The sequence below is a fragment of the Schistocerca serialis genome, chromosome 4 (assembly GCF_023864345.2).
Source record: "Schistocerca serialis cubense isolate TAMUIC-IGC-003099 chromosome 4, iqSchSeri2.2, whole genome shotgun sequence".
NCBI lineage: Eukaryota > Metazoa > Arthropoda > Insecta > Orthoptera > Acrididae > Schistocerca > Schistocerca serialis.
The window spans coordinates 891,033,104-891,057,068 of NC_064641.1; the positions used below are offsets into that span (position 1 = coordinate 891,033,104).

At 43.5% G+C, this 23,965-nt stretch overlaps 1 long non-coding RNA gene across 1 annotated transcript in view; it reads right to left on the bottom strand.

Moving 5' to 3' along the window:
* Positions 1-4,100: 4,100 nt before the first annotated feature.
* The window catches only part of LOC126473564 (uncharacterized), a 37,294-nt gene continuing 17,429 nt past the window's right edge, over positions 4,101-23,965 (bottom strand). The window contains exon 2 of the long non-coding RNA XR_007586489.1: positions 4,101-5,872. This is a non-coding gene — a long non-coding RNA (uncharacterized LOC126473564). The remainder of the gene's footprint in view (positions 5,873-23,965) is intronic.

Here is a 23,965-nt window from a genome sequence, read left to right on the forward strand (position 1 = left end):
ACAGTGGAAGGAGAGACCATTGTGGAATGAAAGAGTCCAGGAGGTAATGGGAAGGAAGAACAAGGCTTTCAGACTGTGGTTCGAAGAAAAGACCGAATTAGCAACAGGAAGTATAATAAAAAGAAGAAAGACGCAAATAAGACAATGGTCGAGGAGAGAACAAAGTGGATAGAAGAACGGACAATGATGATGGAGGGATAGTAGAGGAAATAAGAAAGTACTATATGGAATGCTCAGAAGAAGGAGGACAGGTTTGAGAGAGAATACAACAATGATGGATACTAATGAAAAAAGAGGTTAATGACAAAGAGACACCGAAGATCGTGTGAAAGGAGTACTTAGAGCAGTTGCAAAATCCGAACTAACTTGGAAATGAGGCTAACAGACTAAAAGATGTAGAAATAAACTCTTGCGGTTGGGCGAGGAAACACCTGACATGGAAATAAATGGAAATGGTACTGGACAAGTTGAAAAGGAGGAAAGACACTAGGTGTGGACGAAATAAGTGTCGAAATGGTAAAGGCAGCATGGAGGTAGGGAAAGAGAGATTGTATAGCTTTTCGAGGAATGGGTGGAATGAAAGTTTGGAAGAGGGCACTAATTGTCCCTGTATTCAAGAAAGGGAGCAGGAAGGATTGTAGAAACTACTGGCGAGACACACCGATGCCGCAATTTTCCAACGTGTACGAAAAGAGCTTGGAGAACAGAATCTGAACAAGGGTCGAGAACAAATTGTGAGAGCATCAGCATGCCTTCAAACCTGGAAGGTTAGCTGTTGTCCTTATATATGCAGTAAGGCAGCTGCAAGTGCATAACTATGAATTTGGCAAGCAATGGTGTTCACAAATGACTTGATGACCTGGGGAACGGGGAGGATGAAATTCAGGAACAACTTGAGGCTTGGGAAGAAACTGTGAGACGGTATGGAATGAAATTTTATACAAACAAATGTAAGAGCCTGGTGACAACTACAAAGAAAGATAAAGCAACTAGAATAAGGACTGGAGGTGAAAAATTGAAGCAGGGTGAAAATCTAACGTACTTGGGAAGTGAGATAGACGAAAATGTAAGAAGTGAGAAAGAGATCACTGAATGTGACAAACAGGCGAAATGATAGGAGGCTGATTTGGAACAAAGAGTTAAAAAAAAAAAGTTTGAAATGTGTAGAAGTTACTAAATCCCGGTACAGACCTATGTCTCTGAAACATGGGTAACGAAGGAAGAAATGAGATGTGCGAAGATAACAAACAGGTGAATTAAACTTCATCAGAAGTTGCAGAGGTGTAACAAGTAGACCCAGTATGAGTAATGCAAGGGTAATGGAAACAGTGAAAGAGGAACCCCTGCACAGCAGCACATAAATATCAAATGTAAGATGGAATGGGCACTTAGGGAGTATGAAAAACAATAGAATTCCCAAAAAGACCCATGAATTGGTGATGCAAAGGAAACGATCAACAGGAAGACTTGACGATAAATGGCTGGATAGTGTAGAGGAGTCTGCTGAAAAAAGAAGCGAGGATTGGACCAGAGTGAACACAGAAAGATGGTGGACAAACAGGACTAGATGGCGAGATTTATGTTCCAAACATGGTTGGAAACTGTTCAAGATTACGATGATGACATCAGCTGCTTTTAAATGCTCCTTATAGAAACTCTCAAAAGGCAAGTTCAGCATGGGATTAGTTCACGGAAGCCATCACTGTATTATGTCGCTGCGAATAAGAAGTGGTTTTGACCATAAGTAATTTTAGATATAATTTTTAAAATGAAAAATGAAAACGAATGTTAGTTAGTTACATGTTCCATAGATCACTTTTATCGAAATGATGTGGAAAAAGTCAGTTTTAAGGGGTATGTATATGTAATTAGTGATAACATTAATGAACACATTATTTTCTTAGTCTTACTCAAGCAGCTACACAAGTTTCAGTACATGATGTAATAACTAATACGCAAAATTACTGGTACGAAGAGAGAGGTATAGTTTCAAGCAGTGTTACGCCATAACTAAAAGTGTTTTATGTTATATCGGAACTCTTATTAAGTGAATATGTAGGTTATAATGAACAAAAGGCATTCTCTTTAAAGCTGGCCACTTTAACTGTCAGGGATCTTCTCTTGCCGTATGGTCCGTATATATATATATATATATATATATATATATATATAATAGAAGGAAACATTCCACGTGGGAAAATGTCTGCTTGTGTCTGTATGTGTGGATGGATATGTGCGTGTGTGCGAGTGTATACCTTTCCTTTTTTCCCCCTAAGGTAAGTCTTTCCGCTCCCGGGATTGGAATGACTCCTTACCCTCTCCCTTAAAACCCACTTCCTTTCGTCTTCCCCCTCCTTCCCTCTTTCCTGATGAGGCAACAGTTTGTTGCGAAAACTTGAATTTTGTGTGTTTGTTTGTGTGTCTATCGACCTGCCAGAGCTTTCGTTCGGTAAGTCACCTCATCATAATATATATATATATATATCACGATCCGATTACACTTCCTTAGGTTTCTGTTCTGAGTTATATTTACTCCTGAAAATTTCTCTCCATTGAGAATGACATGCTGCGTCCAAGACTACAGGAAAAAAATTATATGTCATTGTTTTCCACTCTTAAGTAGCTCGGAAGAAAAATATGTACTGCCACTCCAATAATTTTTATATTTTTAACACACCAGCGAATATTTTAATCATACCCAGTGGTAATGTCTGTGTTAACAGAAAAATAGATTCTTATCATCAGTGACAGAAGAAGCACCTAGCGTGAAATGAGACACATTAATACTGTTCTGTTGCTTTGCCTCCAGAAATGAGCAATTTGGGGATGGTTCCAAGTGAAACAGTTGCTACAGTCTGAGTACTGTGGGATTTCTGCTTTTGCAAACACAAATAAATTCAGATTCTGTTTTCTCAAACGTAGTTCAGCATTTCTGTGCCATCATAAACAGCTTCTTATTTACATTACACCAGAAGACGTTAAATGAATGACAAAAAAGAGTGATGACTGAAAATTAGTCTAAACGCTTTTTGTTGTTACCATCTAAATTTTTGCTCTTCGTCTCAGTGAATCTAAGGCTTGTGAATTAACCAAATTTAAACAAGAGTGCATTTGGAAAATTTGGTGTAAGACAGGGGTCGAGTTATTGATTCATCTGTGACACAGCCACAGGCAACTTCGGCAACCAAAGCATTTACCAGGTGCAACCCAACTGTTATCGGTCTATCCACGTTGAACAGTCATCTCAGATGCACTGGTCTATCCCTGGGACATTGTTCGTAGTTTGACATACAGTTTTTCTCTTCTAAGATATAGGCACTCTCTGCATGTCCAACCAGCCCTCAACACTGAAGAACGTCCAGATTCTGTCAAAAACACAAATCCTGTGGGATCAAGTCCAGAGAATGCGGAGGTCAAGGAAATGACCTACCTCCTGCTATCAACCTGGCACAGAATCTGTTGTTTAGAAGCTGACTGCTTAACACTCAAATGAGGAGGAGCTACATCAAGTACGAACTCGTATTTTGTCCTGTTCATTAAAGCACATAATCTAGCTAAACAGGTATGGTACTCTTTAAGAAACCATTGCTAATTTCATCTTTCGGGCTCAAAATCGGACGCAAAACACTGGCATCATAGCTAGGTACTGTAACATAACCAGGTTTAAGGAAGAGTGAATTTTGATCAATTAGCGTATGTAAGTTCCATTTACTAAGAAAAGTTGTAGAAAATGTGTTCTGACACCAAAATAAACCATCTGTGGACATATTTCCATGCAAAATATGTTGTTCTTTTATGTTGAGAAGTATCTCCTGAAAGATTGTACCTTTTTATCACACACTGGATACATCAATGAACACCAAGATATGTAAATGTCATTGTCAAACAATTTAACAGCAGCCTACAGCAGAATCACAGGCGGATGTACACTGTCTGAAAACATTTATTTGTCTCTGTTTCATTAATCTATTATTTAGTTTCTTATAGGGTATGCAGTAATTTTCTGTCACTTTCCCTGCATACTTGTTGTGTGTACCAGAAATATAATGAAGCTGGAAAATGTGGTTCGAAAAATATGAAATAAATTTCAAGACAGTATGAAGATTTTCATTGTTTAAGCTTTATTTGTTATCCCATTAAATACATTATATTGCTTTCTATATCTGTCTTAATATACAATGCTCTATCTATCATTTTACATATTTTTATAAATTTCATTATATACACAAAAATTATAAATAATAGTCTTCTTCTTGTATCTCTGCTATGATGTACTCCTAATGGTTTCCTTTTCCTAGGTGCATTAAATGCCCTAGTCACCTGAAGAGATTTGAAAATTTCACAGTAAAATAAAAGGTAGTGTTCTTTTTCATTCACATCAAGCATAAGTCTTTCGTTACCTGCCACATGTATAGTGATTCATGGAGACTATAGTTAAGTAGCGAATAGCTACCCAGTTGTACTATTGTCGATTCTTCACTTCTAATAAGTCATTCCCAGCAAATATTTTAACTCTTACATAATATATAATTATCTGTTTCCTCACTTTAACTTTTTATAATAGCATTAGTGACACTGGAGAGGGAATTATGTGAGCTGTTTTGGAAAATTACGCTGTAACTCGAATTTAAAATGTAAGAGTAACTGACAGACACTGACAAATTAGAATATTTTTGGTTGACTGTGTTTCATAACTTTTATAAACTGTAGAAACGACATGTAATACTGTAATCTGCTTTTCATTTTATTTTTCATTTAAAAAACCGAACAGCAGTACATGTTTACATGCTGCCATTTCTACAGTTCTATAACACAGTTCAATTAGTCATAGAATTTCTGTCAGTAACATTACCTCCCAAGGGATGTACTTTGCACATTTACAAATTACGCAAAATTACTCTTCAGTAGCTAAGCTGAATTCATACCTTCTATTAATGTTCAAGTTAGCACTGTATCCATGTTCTCCTAATAGCAAAGAGGCACAAATTTACACAAATAACAATAGCAATGTTCAGTCAACCCAGTAATTATGTAATGGATTACAGGCAGTTTGGTCACAGAAACAAGATAATTTTTGGTCACTTCATTCCATTGTGAACTGCCAGAAAATGTATACCAAGAATATCTACTTGTGCAAAAAAAAAAAAAAAAAAAAAAAAAAAAAAAAAATCCTTAGACTTAATTCCCATGACTTTCTCAGAAGCACACTGATTCCCCAATGGGAAGAAAAGATTTCCTCAGTAACTTCAAAATATGTAACCTATAAAAAGTAGTATGCAGTTTGCTATCACGTTTGATGGAACTCATTGATAACACTGCAATTAATTTTCAAATTACGCTAAAAACCAGGAATTTCGTATTTGCATGTAGATATTGGTTGCTGCAGTGACGGGATCAACAAAATATTTCGAAAGACATTTCCAACAAATATTAAAATTGGAGTGAATTACAGTGGAGGCAGTGTGCATAATAAGAGAATAAAAGAAGTTAACATAGTAACTTATAACGGAGTCAAGAATGATACCTTTTAGTTTTTTTCGTTGAAGAGGGGAAACTTAGATGGCTAACCAAATAAGATTTCAAATTGACTGTACGAGTAAAGCACGGTATTTCTAGGATGTGACGACAATCATTGCTGATGGGTGTACTCGTTCTGGAGAAGTGGCGAGGGAACTGGAGACCGGTCCTGGAGTTCCAGATTAGTCACAGCCTCTACTGTAAGCCACACGGGCAGTGCTAAGGGCGAGGACGGCGAGTGCAGCTGGCGACGTCACAGGTGACGTCAGCAGTCCTGCCGCGGCGGGCCGCAGGACGCGCTTTGGGTCACACTGTGCTAACTCTCGGGGCCCATCTCCTCCTCGGTGCACGAACTCTGCAACACACCAAACAGCATCATGAAGCACGGAAAACTGGCACGTCGTAAAGGACTAAGAAACAAACATACACGCAGGACGATTTCTCAAATACCATTGTTAATTGCGTAAATACTTCAGTAGCTGAGGAGGCGACACAGCACCAACCCTTTGACTGGAGACTGATCCCCATTGAACTATTTCTGAGACGAGCTAATTAACACATGACCCAAGATGCAAAATAGAACTGCCCGGGAAAATATTTCATGCTCCTTAAGATAGCCAGCCAACTTACATTATCCGCTCCAGGTGTGGATGATTTGCGGTGAGATGCCTACCTTAAAGCACACGAAATATTTTCGGGGCCAGTTCTATTGCGTCCACCTCGTGTGATTAATAATGTTACGTAATGCGAAGTTTATGCAGTACCCTACTTTCAGTTCTTAAAGTCAGCCATATGATCAGAATGCGCAGATATTGCAAACTTTCTCCTTGGATGATGGTGGGTGCAACTGTCAAGACATTAGTAACCATTCATGAATCTGCATACTTAGACAATTACCGAAATAATTTGTGAAGCAACGTATGTTAATTTTTTTCTGCTTGTTCACACCTATAGCGACAACTTGACTGAGTCCCAATGAAATGAACACTAAATCTAAGTACATGAATATTCTTCTAACATTTCAAAGAGGTAACTTTTCATATGCTCTACAACTGTAAAGATTTCTTCACTTTTTAGCTCTTGCATGAAATACACTGAGTTGACAAAATCCATGGAATAGCGATATGCACATATAAAGATGGCGGTAGTATCGCGTGCACAGGCTATAAAAGAACAGTCCATTGGCGGAGCTGTCAGTTGTTGTTAGGTGAGTATTTGGTGAGGTACCCCATGTGATTACGCCCACAACGACGGGAATTGACGGATAACCCAATTGACGGATAACCCGGTGGCCGCGGCCTACGCTTAATAATCCAGAGCAGCCGCGTCTCTACAGAGTTGTTAGTGCTAACAGACAAGCAACACTGCGTGAAATAATGGCAGAAATCAATGTGGGACGTACGATGAAGGTATCCGTCAGGACAGTGGGACAAAATTTCGCTGTGCCAGCAAACGACAGATGCGAGTGTCTGCGCTTGTCAGCACGGCATAGCGTGCAGCGCCTCTCTTGGACTCGCGATCTCGTCGGGTGGACTCTAGACGACTGGAAAACCGTAGTCTGGTCAGATGAGTCCCGATTTCAATTGGTAAGAGCTGTTGGAAGGATTCGCGTGTGGCGTTTATCGTTGCGACGGGATCTTCTGATGAAATTTCAATTACCAATTTTCTCCTCCGATTGCGAAAACATTCTGTTGGCACCAACCTACATAGGGAGAAATGATCATCACGATAAAATAAGAGAAATCAGGGCTCGCACAGAAAAATGTAAGTGCTCGTTCTTCCCGCGTGCCGTTCGAGAGTGGAACCGTAGAAAATGGTTCAAATGGCTGTGAGCACTATGGGACTTAACATCTGTGGTCATCAGTCCCCTAGAACTTAGAACTACTTAAACCTAACTAACCTAAGGACACCACACACATCCATGCCCGAGGCAGGATTCGAACCTGCGACCGTAGCGGTCACGCGGTTCCAGACTGAAGCGCCTAGAACCGCACGGCCACACCGGCCGGCTTGAACGGTAGAGATACAGCATCAAGGTGGTTCATTGAACCCTCTGCCAGGCACTTTATTGTGAATAGCAGAGTAATCACGTAGATGTAGACGTAGATGTAGAGATCTTCAAGCTATGGAACCAAACTGGCAACAAGATATAGTGCAAACAGATGGTGTCCCCACAATGGTGTGAGCTGTCTTTAGATGGAATGGACTGGGTCCTTTGATCCAACTGAACCAATCACTGACTGGGAATGGTTATGTTCGGCTACCTGGAGACCATTTGTAGCCATTCATGCACTTCACTTTTATCTATGACAATCCGTCATGTCCTGGGCCACAACTGTTCGAGGTTGGTCTGAAGAACATTCTGACAATTCGAGCGGATGGTTTGGCTAACCAGATCGAGCGATGTGAACCACGTCGAACATTTACGGTACATAATCGAGAGGTCAGTTGGTGCAGAAAATCCTGCGCATTTGTGGAAGGATATGTAGGGAGCATGGCTCGATATTTCTGCAGGGGACTTCGAAGGACTTGTTGACTCCGCGCCACGTCGAGTTGCTACACTACGGCGGGCAAAAAGAGGTCAGACACCACATTAGGAGGTGTCCCATGGCTTGTCACCTCTCCTGGGCACAGGTCAGGTGCTGAAGTGTGCCAGCATGGATGCAAAACAGTCAGTCTATACTCAAAGGCGTAGTCCATTTACTGGTGCAGTTACGACCATGCAGAAAACATCTAGTAGCAAAGTAAAGTTTGTGAGATTTTGTAGGAGGACTGTTTGACACAGAGAAAAAACGACGAACACAATATCGTGTACACATACTGAGGTACCTCGTATAAAAGTATCTGCACTTATGCCCGCTACATACTGCCTATACCGGGTCTCCGTCTTATGACCCGTCAGAGGCATTTTCTATGGTGCGTCGGCTCGTATTTTCGGTCCTTTTTTTTTTTTTTTTTTTTTTTTGCAGGGCGAAGCTCGAAACGATCCAGCAAATAATGCTCACCACGTCTTTCTTGCGACGCTCTGTATCGACGGAAGGTGTCGGTTTGTTAGTCTAGTGCGTACTCGTTATTCCGGTATGCATTAACAAGGGCAGTAATGACTACTACCACCATACAGCAGCGCTCCCCAGTCGATGCTGGAGAACTGGTTATTACTTGTGTTTTACTGTACTTTGTTAGTACATTCCGATAAAACCAATATCGCACCAGACTAAAATGAGTCCGCTCTATCGAATGGGCACTTAAAATTCCGCTTCAAAAATAATTTTGTTTGTTGCGGGAAACAAATCGAAGCTTTCCGTCGATATTGAGAGCCGCAAGAAAGATGTGGTGGGCGGTATTTGTTGAGCCGATTCCAGCTGCACACTGCAAAAATGAAACTCCAGATATGTCCAGAAAAAGCGAGGAAATGCGCCCGAAGACCCTTAGGAGGGACACGCACAGGTGGCGAAGGCATTAGTTACACTACAGGCCATTAAAATTGCTACACCACGAAGATGACATGCTACAGACGCGAAATTTAACCGACAGGAATAAGATCCTGTGATACGCAAATGATTAGCTTTTCGGAGCATTCACACAAGGTTGGCGCCGGTGGCGACACCTACAACGTGCTGACATGAGGAAAGTTTCCAACCGATTTCTCATACACAAACAGCAGTTGACCGCCGTTGCCTGGTGAAACGTTGTTATGATGCCTCGTGTAAGTATGAGAAAGGCGTACCATCACGTTTCCGACTTTTATAAAGGTCGGATTGCAGCCTATCGCCATTGCGGTTTATCGTATCGCGACATTGCTGCTCGCGTTCGTCGAGGTCCAATGACTGTTAGCAGAATATGGGATAGATGGGTTCAGGAGGGTAATACGGAACGCCATGCTGGATCTCAACGGCCTCGTATCACTAGCAGTCGAGATGACAGGCATCTTATTCGCATGGCTGTAATGGATCGTGCAGCCACGTCTCGATCCCTGAGTCAACAGATGGGGATGTTTGCAAGACAACAATCATCTGCACGAATAGTCTGACGACGTTTACAGCAGCATGGACTATCAGCTCGGAGACCATGGCTGCGGCTACACTTGACGCTGCATCACAGACAGGAGCGTCTGCGATGGTGTACTCAACGACGAACCTGGGTGCACGAATAGCAATTCGTCATTTTTTCGGGTGAATCCAGGTTCTGTTTACAGCATCATGATGGTCGCATCCGTGTTTGGCGACATCGCGGTGAACGCACATTGGAAGCGTGTATTCGTCATCGCCATACTGGCGTATCACTCGGCATAATGGTATTGGGTGCCATTGGTTACACGTCTCGGTCACCTCTCGATTGCATTGACGGCACTTTTGAACAGTGGACGGTACATGTCAGATGTGTTACGACTAGTGGCTCTACCCTTCATTCGATCCCTGTGAAACCCTACATTTCAGCAGGATAATGCACGACCGCATGTTGCAGGTCCTGTACGGGCCTTTCTGGATACAGAAAATGTTCGACTGCTGCCCTGGCCAGTACATTCTCCAGGTCTCTCACCAAGTGAAAACGTCTGGTCAAAGGTGACCGAGCAACTGACTCGTCACAATACGCCCGTCACTACTCTTGATGAACTGTAGTATCGTGTTGAAGCTGCATGGGCAGCTGTACCTGTACACGCCATCCAAGCTCTGTTTGACTCAATGCCTAGGCGTATCAAGGCCGTTATTATGGCCAGAGGTGGTTGTTCTCGGTACTGATTTCTCAGGATCTATGCACCCAAATTGCGTGAAAATGTAATCACATGTTGTCAGTTTTAGTATAATATATGAGTCCAATGAATACCCGTTTATCATCCGCATTTCTTCTTTGTATAGCAATTTTCATGGCCAGTAGTGTAATAGTCGGAGGTAGTCCAAAACCTCATTCGACCAAAAATTACGTTCTTTTCTTGCTGATGCACGGCCATCAGAATAAATGCTCCGTATTTAACTATTTTGACAAAGACGTGACATTAAACACACACCTGCCCTCCCCAGCTGTGTGACCAATCATACGACTGCTGAGCAAATTGCTGTGTTCGTCAGTTATTATTTCTTACCATAACTCGATAAAGGGAAGATCGAACACGTGTGAGCGATTGGACTTTTTTCCTTCTTCAAGACTGCGTGTGAACTACGTATCAACTACTCGCACTAGTTTTTGACTGCAATTCTCTGCATGTCTGCCCAGCCTTGGTACGGTTCACGACTTCCTCCAAGAACGGTATGTATGTTCTGAGAGCGTCACACGGTATACAAATGCCCCGGGGTCGCAAGACTTCCTGCAGAGCGGTTCATGTAAAACAAATGAGCACAGTGAGAAACCCGGTCGCTGGGGCCAGTGTTCTCTGATTGGACGAGTACGAACGCAGGAAATTCGGTCTGAAGTTCGTACATTGCATGCAATGTGCGGAAATGATATGAATGTGTCGGAAGAATCGATTGTGTGGTAATGCCGGTCAAAAAATATAGAACGTCGTCCAAATGTCGCGTACTTATTGTCAGACGCAGTTTACGGTTTATGGAACCAGACGGTAATTTCATGTTACAAATTTATAAATTCTTAGAAAACCATACCAATCACAATTAATTATTTCATACGTAACTATTTTTATAATATATGTTTACAATAAATTTTGAAGATTTAACGTAAAAATCTTAAATTTAAATCTACCCAGGTTTGCTAAATGTTTATCAATTAATGTCTTTAACAAAGATGTAAACGTCTTTGCTTCTAATGGTATCTTTGTACTTTCTCATCGTGAACAGTTGACACGGATTAGTGGAGCAATGGAGACAAGTCGTGTTTCGTTATGTCCTACAAAGCAGACAATGTAGTTGCAGTTGACAGCTCACGGAAGCGAATGAATCTTCCGTTTTACTATTTCGATGTTTGAAGACTTAAAATATAAACAATAAAAGTGTACATATGTATTTGATTTCTTAGATATTCACGACACTTCCAGAATTCTAGTATCAGTGAGTGTTCTTCGAGCAAACAAAACTTGCGGATTTCCTTACCTGTGTAAGAAGACAACGGAGCAAACTTCAAGACATTCAGTTACGTGAATATTAAATTTTAGTAAAGTAAGTATACTCATTAGTTCAGATCCATTCACAGTCGCTACAAACGACCGTTCCACGGACAAGTCGTTGAATAACCAGTACTGAATCTGTACATTAAAACACAGTTGACAGTTTTCTGAAGGTTTCCTAGCCCTTCCAGACAAAACCCCTTTCCAATCTGTAATTAATTATTTACTCGCACAAATAGTCTTCAAAAATTGGTTCGTTTACGTAGTTTGATTTTAAAATAATCGGAAACTACCGATATCAGAGTTTTTATTTACTTTGGGTTCCACAGCCATTAGGCGTGAAACCCATTATCCGCACGGAGCTGAGAGATTTTGTTGAAATAAAATAATTATCAATATCCGCTACTGGCCTGTTCGGGCTTTTAAACCGAATTTTCACCAAAAGCTGTAGTTTTTCGTTGCTCGACTGGTAACAGTTCCGAGGACATTTCGCACCAAGGGATTTGACGAGGGAAGAAAGTGAGATCGGAAGTGAAGTGACGGAGGTCGTAATTAGTAGGCCTCCCATCTTCCCCTACAGCCCACCCTGTCTCTCTCCAAACATGCCTTCTATGACTAGCTTGCCCCACTATAGAGTTCACTGCTGTTTTTCCTTGTCTTCTTTTTTTTAAATACTTAATTTTTTAAATTAAAGTCCTTTATGCTCAAAATGGAAAAGGGGTAGAGGTCGTCCCTCTTTCGGGATTCAGATATTCATTCTGGTTCAGCAAATATCATTAGCACCCCAAGGGCATCGTCGGTTCTCGTCGAAATTCAACCTGTATTCCTCGTCAATACACAGAATATTAAAACCTTTTGTAACTGTTGAACGAATTTTCTGCTACACCTTTGTAGCATGACCCAATGTTGCAGTTGCAGTTAGGAGTGAAAGTTCAGTACGCCTGGAATGATTGTGGTTATCGAGTAGTGAGTGAAATACGCAACGACCGATATCTGCTGCCTGGGAACACGAGCCAATCTGCCTAAAACCGAAGTTGAAATCTACGGTGATGGGGCAGGTTCTGGTAATTAAAGCTAATTTTTTCATCGTCTACGACCAAATTACATTCTGATCAGAACAAACGAACCTATGTGCGAGGGTATCCTGTAATCGACACTTTCTGCTGGGAAGTTCTGGTGGTAAACTGACGTTGCGCAGCTTTTGTAGGAGCATTCCCCTAGATTACATCCAACCAAGTGCAATTGGCGTCTGACAGCAGAAATTTTTGTTGAACATCACACAATCTACATTTACATCTGCGTGACTGCTCTGCAGTTCACACCCAAGTGCCTGGCAGAGGGCTCTTCGAAACACTTCCAGAAGACTGTTTCTCTACCATTCCACTCTCTAGCTACGAATGGGAAAAATGAACACTTGCCGGCCGCGGTGGTCTTGCGGTTCTAGGCACTGCAGTCCGGAACCGTTGGACTGCTACGGTCGCAGGTTCGAATCCTGCATCGGGCATGGATGTGTGTGATGTCCTTAGGTTAGTTAGGTTTAAGTAGTTCTAAGTTCTAGGGGACTGATGACCTAAGATGTTAAGTCCCATAGTGCTCAGAGCCATTTTTGAATGAGCACTTAAACCTTCCCGTATGAGCTCTGGCTCCTTCATTTTATTGCGATAGTCATTTCTCCCAATATAGGCTGGCGAAGACAAAATATTTTCGCATTCAAAGGTGAAAGTTGGTGATTGACATTTCGTGAGAAGTTCTCCCTGCAACGAAAAATGCCTTTGTTTTAATGATAGCAATCATCAGACAGTGGACGACGAGTTGCCATTCTTCGGCCTTTTTCGATGTCCTCCATCAATACCACCTGGTAAGGATCCCATACGGCACAACAATGCTCTATCAGAAGACGGACAACCGAAGTGTAGGCAGTCTCTTTAGTAGACCTGTTGCATTTTCCAAGTGATCCGCCAATAAAACTCATTCTTCAGTTTGCCTATAGGACAGAATTATCTACGTGATCGTTCCAACTTAAATCGTCCGTAATTGTGAAGTGAACTGGCAGCCTTTAGAATGGTTCAAATGGCTCTGAGCACTATGAGACTCAACTGCTGAGGTCATTAGTCCCCTAGAACTTAGAACTAGTTAAACCTAACTAACCTAAGGACATCACAAACATCCATGCCCGAGGCAGGATTCGAACCTGTTGCATTTTCTAAGTGATCCGCCAATAAAACTCATTCTTCAGTTTGCCTATAGGACAGAATTATCTACGTGATCGTTCCAACTTAAATCGTCCGTAATTGTGAAATGAACTGGCAGCCTTTAGAATGGTTCAAATGGCTCTGAGCACTATGGGACTCAACTGCTGAGGTCATTAGTCCCCTAGAACTTAGAACTAGTTAAACCTAACTAACCTAAGGACATCACAAACATCCATGCCCGAGGCAGGATTCGAACCTGCGACCGTAGCGGTCTTGTGGTTCCAGACTGCAGCGCCTTTAACCGCACGGCCACTTCGGCCGGCGCAGCGTTTAGATTCGTGTGACTTATCATGTAACCGAAATTTAACGGAATTCTTCTAGTACTCATGTGGATGATCTCACACTTTCCCTTATTCAGAGACAACTACTAATTTTCGCACCATACACATATTGTGCCTAAGTGATTTTGGAATTCGTTTTGATCTCTTGATGACCTCACTAGAACGTAAATTGCAGCATCATCCGCAAGCAATCTAAGAAGGCTGCTCATACTGTCTGCTAACCTGTTTATATGGCTTAGGAAGGTAAAACGGTCTATACCACGGCTTTTGGGAACGCCAGATATCACTTCTGTTTTACTCGATAAGTTTCCGTCTATTACCTTTCTAACAGGGAATCACGAGTCCAGTCGCACAACTGAAGCGACACTCCAGTAGCATGCAGTCTGATTTACTAAACCCGCCCAAAGACATAAACAACCATGCATGAGCAACGACTATTAGACGGAAGGGGTCCGACAGCCGATCAGATCAAGTCATTCCACCAGGAAGGAGGTACACGGCTAGCGTTGTCTGTAGTTCAACCATGCATAGACGGTCAATACCGCGGTTCGATCGCGTCTGCGTTGTTACTTCGTGCCAGGAACGGCTCTCAACAAGGGCTGTGTCCAGGCGTCTCGGAGTGAACCAAAGCGATGTTGTTCGGGCATGGAGAAGAAGATACAGAGAGACAGGAACTGTCGATGACATGCCTCTCTCAGGCCGCCCAAGGGCTAGTACTGCAGTGGATGACCGCTACCTACGGATTATGGCTCGGAGGAACCCTGACAGCAACGCCATATTGTTGAATAATGCTTTTCGAGCAGTCACAGGACGTGGTGTTACGACTCAAACTGTGCGCAATAGGCTGCATGATGCGCAACTTCTCTCCCGACGTCCATGGCGAAGTCCATCTTTTCAAACACGACACCGTGCAGCGCGGTACAGATGACCCAACAACATGCCGAATGGACCGCTCAGGATTGCCATCACGTTTGCTTCACCGATGAGTGTCGCATACGCCTTCATCCGGACAATCGCCGGAGACATGTTTGGAGGCAACCCTGTCAGGCTGAACCCCTTAATCACACTGTCCAGCGAGTGCAGCAAGGTGGAGGTTCCCTGCTGTTTCGGTGTGGCATTATGTGGGGCCGACGTACGCCCCTGGTGATCACAGGAAGGTGCCGTAACGGCTGTAGATACGTGAATGCTATCCTCCGACCGATAGTACAACCATATCGGCAGCATATTCGCGAGGCATTCGTCTCCATGGACGACAGTTCGCGCCCCTATCGTGCACATCTTGTGAATGACTTCGTTCGGAATAACGACATCGCTTGAATAGAGTTGCCAGCATGTTCTCCAGACATGAAACCTATCGAACATGCCTGGGATAAATTTAAAAGGGCTGTTTATGCACGACGTCACCCACTAACCAACCACTCTGAGGGATCTACGCCGAATCGCTGTTATGGAGTGGGACAATCTGGACTAACAGTGCGTTGATGAACTTGTGGGTAGTACGCGACGAGGAATACAGTTACGCATAAATGCAAGAGGACGTGCTACTGGGTATTAGAGGTACCGGTGTGTACAGCAATCTGGACCACCACCTCTGGAGGTCTCGGTGTATGGTGGTAAAACATGCAATGTGTGGTTTTCATGAGCAATAGAAAGGGCGGAAATTATGTTTATTTTGAACACTATACCAATTTTCTGTACAGATTCCGTAACTCTCGGAACAGAGGTGATGCAAAACTTTTTTTGATATGTATTTATCAACCGGAGATTCCCTGTCGACAGCAGTCATCACACATTGCGAACATTGAGCTAGTTGTGATTCACAATAACGATATTTTCTGAAACCTTGTTGGCTATTTGTCAATAGATCATTTTCCTCATGGTAATTCATAATATTCGAAGACAGTATATGTGACAAAATACTACCGCATATCGACGTAAGTGATATGGGACTGTAATTCAGCGGATTACCCTTATTTCCTTTCATAAGCATTGGTGTAACCTGTGCATTTTTCCAGGCTTTAATTACGGATCTTTCATTGATCGAGCGGTTGTATAGGATTGACAAGTACGGGAATATTTTATCAGTATACTCTGAAAAGAAGCTAACGGGTACAGGGGAAGGTGGGGTGGCCACTCCAAGGGAAATTTGATTTTCACCAAACCATGGTTACTGATAGAACCTTACCGCTAATCTACGTATTATTAGGTATCGCACGAAACTGGTTTACTTCAAAAAGAAAATAATATATAAGAGGTATAAGCATTTGTCTAAAGGACAAACTGCTTAGGTGATCGGTCTCTGGACTTTACGCACTACTAAACTAACTTGTGCTAAGAACAACACACACACACACCCATGCCCGAGGAAGGACTCGAACATCCGGCGGAAGGAGCAGCGCAATCCGTGACATTGCGCCTCAAACCGACGGCCTCTCCGCGCGGCTGGAGTAGACTCTTCTCAAACGTTTTCTATTACGCCAAATTTAGCGTAACAGATATGGTTTTAAATAACATAATGTAATTATTTCAAAAGCGTTACAAAAGTATAAAATGACGGATGATATATTTGTGCATCAAAGAGTTTAGATGTCAATAAGAGTGATGTATGGAAGTAACTGTGGTGTCACCGCCAGACACCACACTTGCTAGGTGGTATCCTTTAAATCGGCCGCGGTCCGTTAGTATACGTCGGACCCGCGTGTCGCCACTATCAGTGATTGCAGACCGAGCGCCGCCACACGGCAGGTCTAGAGAGACTTCCTAGCACTCGCCCCAGTTGTACAACCGACTTTGCTAGCGATGGTTCACTGACAAAATACGTCCTCATTTGCCGAGACGATAGTTAGCATAGCCTTCAGCTACGTCATTTGCTACGACCTAGCAAAGCGCCATTATCAGTTGCTATTGATATTGTGAATCATGTAACGACAAGACCGACGTTCACCATTAATGGATTAAAGTTAATTATTCCACCAGCTACGTCCGTTTTTCTAAATTCTAATTTCCTTGTCCTGTTCCAGACCTCACGTCAGCCTGCGTGAGCTAAAACGCGTGCCTTTCGGCTTCCTCTAGTAACCTGGTGTTGGCTATCCTGCCAACCCACAACAGTAACTAACTGTTATTGCTTAAATACCTTGGCTACTTTTCCCCGAAGAGTACCGTGGCCACTTTACCCATCGGACACCATCTACATCTACATCTACATCCATACTCCGCAAGCCATCTGACGGTGTGTAGCGGAGGGTACTTTGAGTACCTCTATCGGTTCTCCCTTCTATTCCCGTCCCGTATTGTTCGCGGAAAGAAAGACTGTCGGTATGCCTCTGTGTGGGCTCTAATCTCTGTGATTTTATCCTGATGGCCTCTTCGCGAGATATACGTAGGAGGGAGCAATATACTACTTGAATCCTCGGTGAAGGTATGTTCTCGAAACTTCAACAAAAGCCCGTACCGAGGTACTGAGTGTCTCTCTTGCAGAGTCTTCCACTGGAGTTTATCTATCATCTCCGTAACGCTTTCGCGATTACTAAATCATCCTGTAACGAAGCGCGCTGCTTTCCGTTTGATCTTCTGGTTCAAAAATGGTTCAAATGGCTCTGAGAACTATGGGACTTAACTTCTGAGGTCATCAGTCCCCTAGAACTTTGAACTACTTAAACCTAACTAACCTAGGGACATCACACACATCCCTGCCCGAGGCAGGATTCGAACCTGCGACCGTAGCGGTCGCGTGGTTCCAGACTGTAGCGCCTAGAACTGCTGGGCCACCACGGCAGGCTGGATCTTCTGATGTGAAGTGCTGTCGGCAATAGCAGTTTCCAGAAGAAATGATCAAAACGAGAGCAATAACAAGGAGCTACTTTTAGAGGCCAAAAGACGTTGTTCCAATATTGGTACGGTAAAAAGTTATTACTCTACGTACATGTGATGTACACAACAAGAATAATGTAAGTGACTTACGTAAGACGACTGAAAATAAGATAAGTTTGTACTAAAAAAAAAAAAGCGGAACATGCTTCCTCCACCAGACTCACTGGAAATAACTAAGGTGCATATTAAAACTAGTTTGTCCACTGCTCGGCAGGCAGCAGCACTGTTCAGGACAAAAAAAATTTGCAGTGTCCACTTTTCCCGGCCTGGCTACTTTGCCTTACCTTCCCCTACTATCTGGAGGGAAAGTCTTGCCTTTATTAAGTAATTTAAGCTAGTTCGCTACACAGATGCTATTTACTTCTGCAGTGTTCGTGTTAGCAGTTGTCCTTGGTTTGAATTGTGGAGCATTTACTTCGTCTTCTTTGGTGAAGGAGTCTGCCGATGAGTAACCCCTGTAAAGCGAGTGTACCGGTGAATGGTGAAACGCTTGTTGGTACAAAAAAAGGCTGTGGAACCTGTGTTAACTTGGTTACTGAATTATCGTGAAAGACCGGCGGTACTTACATGTGTTTTATAAAATAATAAATATGCGAAAAGGGCATTAGACACAAAGATATTTAAGATAAAGAAAACTGTGATGGCGAGCCACTAAGGGCTGCTCGTTACTTGCGTGGTTCAGGTTGCAAAACGGACTGTATTAAAAAATAGCGGAACAAGCTTCCTCCACCAGACTCACTAGATACAACTAAGGTGCATGTTAGAACTAGTTTGTCCACTTCCCGGCAGGCAGCAGCACTGTTCAGGACAAAAAAGTATGCAGTGTCCACTTTTCCCGACCTGGCTACTTTGCCTTGCCTTCCCCTACTATCTGGAGGGAAGGACTTGCCTTTATTACGTAATTTAAGCTACTTCGCTAAACAGATGGTATTTACTCCTGCGGTGTTCTTGGTTCGAATTGTGGAGTCTGCCGATGGGTAACTCCTGCAAAGTGAGTGTACCGGTGAATGGTGAAATGCTTGTTGGTAAAAAGGCTGTGGAACCCGTGTTAACTTGGTTACGCAAGCAGACTGGAGTATGAAGTGAACGTGTGAAGACAGGGCAGTGAGCAGGTGCGCAGGGCGAGACGGGAGCCGACCGCTCTCTGCAGAGGCGGTGTGAAGTGCTGTCGGCCTATAGCGGTCGCGGAAGTGCGAGCCACCGGATGGCCGGGTCGCGGCCCCAACAGGTGTCCGCTCCCACACACACAGGCGCACCACGGCCGCTCGGTTTACAGTACAACTGCACAAGGCTGTGCTCCGCCACGGCGTCAAGAACGCGTCCCGCCACACTTTACACTGCCATATGGCGACTTCGATAACGAGAGACGTCACTGTCTGTTGGAAGCCCGAAAGCAGCTCAGTACTGAGCCATCCGAATCTCCGAGTGGCACTTTAAAAGTGCAGTTTGTTTTGTACCGATTTTGTACGCCGACACAACATTTCCCGACAATTTGACACAACAAGCCGTACTAAAAATGGCACGTTTTGGAGAGATCTTCAATGCAGTGTGTCAATGAAATTGAATATTTTCGTAGTACGCAAGTATAAATACGAAAACCACCGAATTAGCTTTCCAAACACGGTAATCAGTATGGCGGCTGCTCCGATTGGTTCTGTCAGCCAGTCACAGCCTTGGTCACGTGACCATGGTAGCCAGTCATAGCACAGGAAACGTGACTCATGTTGCTGTTAGTTTGAGACATAATAAAACTAAAACTCCTCCTGAACAGGACATGAAGGCCGAACGATACCGACCGGCCGCCATGTCATCCTCAGCCCACAGGCGTCACTGGATGCGGATATGGAGGGTCATGTGTTCAGCACACCGCTCTCGCGGCCGTATGTCAGTTTCCGAGACCGGAGCCGCTAATTTTCAATCAAGTAGCTCCTCAGTTTGCCTCACGAGGGCTGAGTGCACCCCACTTGCCAACAGCGCTCGGCAGACCGGATGGTCACCCTCCAAGTGCTAGCGCAGCCCGACACCGATTAATTTCGGTGATGGCCGGAACCGGTGTTACCAAAGAGGCAAGGGGCCGTTGGCACTTGAGACATAATAGCACGCCACAAATTAAATTAATAATCTTGGTTGTCCTTCTGAATCTAAAACTCACGAGGTGTCGTAGCTAAACAAAATTGTTAATTTTGCGCTGGCCTGCTGCAAGATGCAAATTTTTGTCGATGTTTTAACGATGTACTTACTATAGGAACAAATATGTGTTACGCCAGCTGAAGATGGGTGAAAGCCCTAAACGCATATTAGCATAAATAAAAATACATAAAAATGTGGCTGGTTGCTGTATTGCTTAAGTCGCAACCACGGAGCTCAACAACCAGTAACATGATTAAACTATAGGTTTTGCACCTATGTAGTATATTTTCACTGTGTTAGTTTTCGCTGTTAACTATGATACACTCTGTGTAGGAGATAAACCTTAAAATGGGAAAATACAACACAATATTAAAAGTGAGCAATGGAAAACTCTGTGTAGAAGATTTGGGAGTTGCAGAAAGCGTACCAAAAATAGAAATCATGGTATGCTTAATCTAAATTACTAATTTTTACAATAATAAGTTCATAAATGTAATCTTCATATAATCAGTACGAATTAAACTTAGCATATATGCTGAGATATCGCTTTTTACGAAGTAAACACAACGGTTGGATTAAAAAATATATACAGAATTAAAGAACCACTTTCTCGAAACCTCGTAATTCACACTCTTTGCGGTGCTTAAGTTTGAAATTTGGCTCAAAGGTGCGTACAGCCTTCCTCTGTAATGATGCAAAAGCATAGCGCCCTGCGATGTCATCCCCGGGCTCGACAACGCCTCAAACGGCAAGGTGTCCACACATACGGAAAAAGGCCACAGATCAGAATTTCACGTGGCGTGTAAAATGCGTTAATGCTGCCACAGTGGCGCCTACCCTCACCACAACTCTGACCAACGCTGCTGTGGACGTGTCAAACGATCGAAACGTCGTCACACTTCCTTTTGTCCACGTTTCACGTCTTCTTCTGAAGCCTGTGCGATGGAGGTCAGATCCGTAACGTTCAGTGTTGAAACCACGCGATTTTCTTGTGAGCCACCTAGGAAAACATTCCAGTCGCACCACCACTCAGATTAGGCACGAAAAGGCCGCAGTGCGCTGTATAAATGGCGTCAGTGAAATCACCTCTTCTGCTGGGGCGTTCATTCCCACAAATTTCGCTGTCGAAAACGACAGTTTGCAGTGCGACGAGCAACCTTTGATACTGCCGTAAAAAGAAGAGATGAAATGTGGGCAAGAGAGGGTGTGACGATCGGAAAGTCCACGGGGGCACTGGGCACAACTGTGGTGATATTTGTTGTCAGCATGATATTTTTAAACCACCTTATACGTCACGTGAACTTTTGATCTGTGCCTTTTTTCCGCATCTGTCTACACCTTGCTGTCTGGAGTTTCGTCAACCCCGAGGCTGAAGTCACAGGCTCCACGCTTTTGAATCATTACAGAGGAATGTAGACAGTAGATGGTTGGAAAGACAACATCGCGTTTACACGTAGGCAGTTATAGATGTCAGCCACTGATGCACCGTGTTAACCCCATTAGCGTCAACTAAGGCCTGAAGATGGTTCACTGAAGCTCCTAAAGTGGCAGCCATACAATAAATGACATCATAAGGACGGTTGTAGGTGTTTTATTGTCTTACAGAAGTGAACGACCGAAGTCCTCCAAGTCTCCAATCACAAGCATGGATATACAAAATTAGAGAGGAAAGTTGTACTCACCTCTGAGCCAAATTTAAAACTTAAGCGTCGTTGTTGTTGTTGTTGTGGTATTCAGTCCTGAGACTGCAGCTCTCCAAGCTACTCTATCCTGTGCAAGCTTCTTCACCTCCCAGTACTTACTGCAACCTACATCCTTCTGAATCTGCTTAGTGTATTCATCTCTTGGTCTCCGTCACCGATTTTATCCCTCCACGCTGCCCTCCAATATTGGTGATCCCTTGATGCCTCAGAACATGTCCTACCAACCCATCCCTTCTTCTAGTCAAGTTGTGCCACAAACTCCTCTTCTCCCCAATTCTATTCAATACCTCGTCATTAGTTATGTGATCTAGCCATCTAATCTTCAGCATTCTTCTGTAGCACCACATTTCGAAAGCTTCTATTCTCTTCTTGTCCAAACTATTTATCGTCCATGTTTCACTTCCATACATAGCTACATTCCATACAGATACTTTCAGAAACGACTTCCTGACACTTGAATCTATACTCGATGTTATCAAATTTCTCTTCTTCAGGAACGCTTTCCTTGCCATTGCCAGCCTACATTTTATATCTTCTCTACTTCGACCAGCATGTTATTTTGCTCCCCAAATAGCTAAACTTCTTTACTACTTAAAGTGTCTCATTTCCTAATGTAATGCCCTCAGCATCATCCGACTTAATTCGACTACATTCCATTATCTTCATTTTGCTTAGAGGGTTGGAATTACGAGGTTTCGAAGAGTCATCATTTAATACTGTTACGCAGTGTAGTGTTCCAGCACATGAATCCGTCACTTGTGCATTATTTAAAACAGGTGCAAATTATATCATACATGCTTTGTGTTCTATGATACTATAACATTCTGACGTCAGTGATTTAGGTCTAGGGCCACAAGTGTCAGACGTAAGCTAAATATGTGTAGGCTATCTGTCACTGAACGTCCATCACTAGCTACAATAACAGGTATACACAAGACTGCACCGAGCGAGGTGGCGTAGTGGTTAGCACACTGGACTCGCATTCGGGAGGACGACGGTTCAATCCCGTCTCCGGCCATCCTGATTTAGGTTTTCCGTGATTTCCCTAAATCGCTTCAGGCAAATGCCGGGATGGTTCCTTTGAAAGGGCACGGCCGATTTCCTTCCCCATCCTTCCCTCACCCGAGCTTGCGCTCCGTCTCTAATGATCTCGTTGTCGACGGGACGTTAAACACTAATCTCCTCCTCCTCCCTCACAAGACTGCAACCCGGCAGTGGAAGTTAAGGTCGAAACGCAGCTCTCCAGTTCCGCACTCCAGAGAACGCAAGCGCTCTGCCCCTTTATTTCATTTTCTTACCTGCCTTCAGAACTCCTCCCTTCCACGCCCATCCGGTAAACTCGCCGTAAATTATATCCTCGCCGCCGAACCTAATTGCTATTGGAAAACACTACAATCGGCGTCCGTGCGCCAAATTAGAGCGCCGCTGCGCGGCCTTTATCGGCGTATTTAGGAGGGGGCGGTAATCGCAAAACAAACGCCGACCTGCGGTCTGACTGCTGCGTTCCGGGCCGGCCGGCCGATAGAATCTGCGCGGCCTGCTTCTTCCCGCGGCGTTTTTTCCGCCTCGGCCACAATCGGGGCGTGACCGGAACGGGTTTTTTGCCTCCAAGAAGGAGCCGGCAGGTTGGCGGCCGCCGCTGCAGCTTCCAGATACTGTGTAGACCACCTGTGTCCTTAGTGCCAGCCGCTGGATCCACGTCTTCGTCTATGAGGTGTGTTCGGTCTTCAATATAATGTAATAATATACCTTTAGACATACTCGTAATTTTGATGGTCCTCGAGATAGTCTCCTTTCGATGCGATGCACTTGTCCCAGTGTTTCTGCCAGTCTGCAAACAGATGCTGGAAACCATTGTTTGGAAGGCCCTTCAGAATCGCTTCCGGAGCCTTCACTTCTGCTTCTGATGATGGAAAATGCTTCCCACTTAGGTCTTTCTTCATATTAGAGAAGAAACTCAAGTGGCGCTGAATGCAGACCATAGAGAAAGTGAGGGATACACTTTTCATTGATTTTTGCGATATGGGGCCGTGCATTATCGTGGTGGAGTCTTCTCCAGCCCGTTTCTTGGATACGAGCTCTTTTGGGCCTGATATGGAGCTGCAAAATTTTCAGGACATCATTGCAACATTGTCCAGTTATTAATGTGTGTGCAGG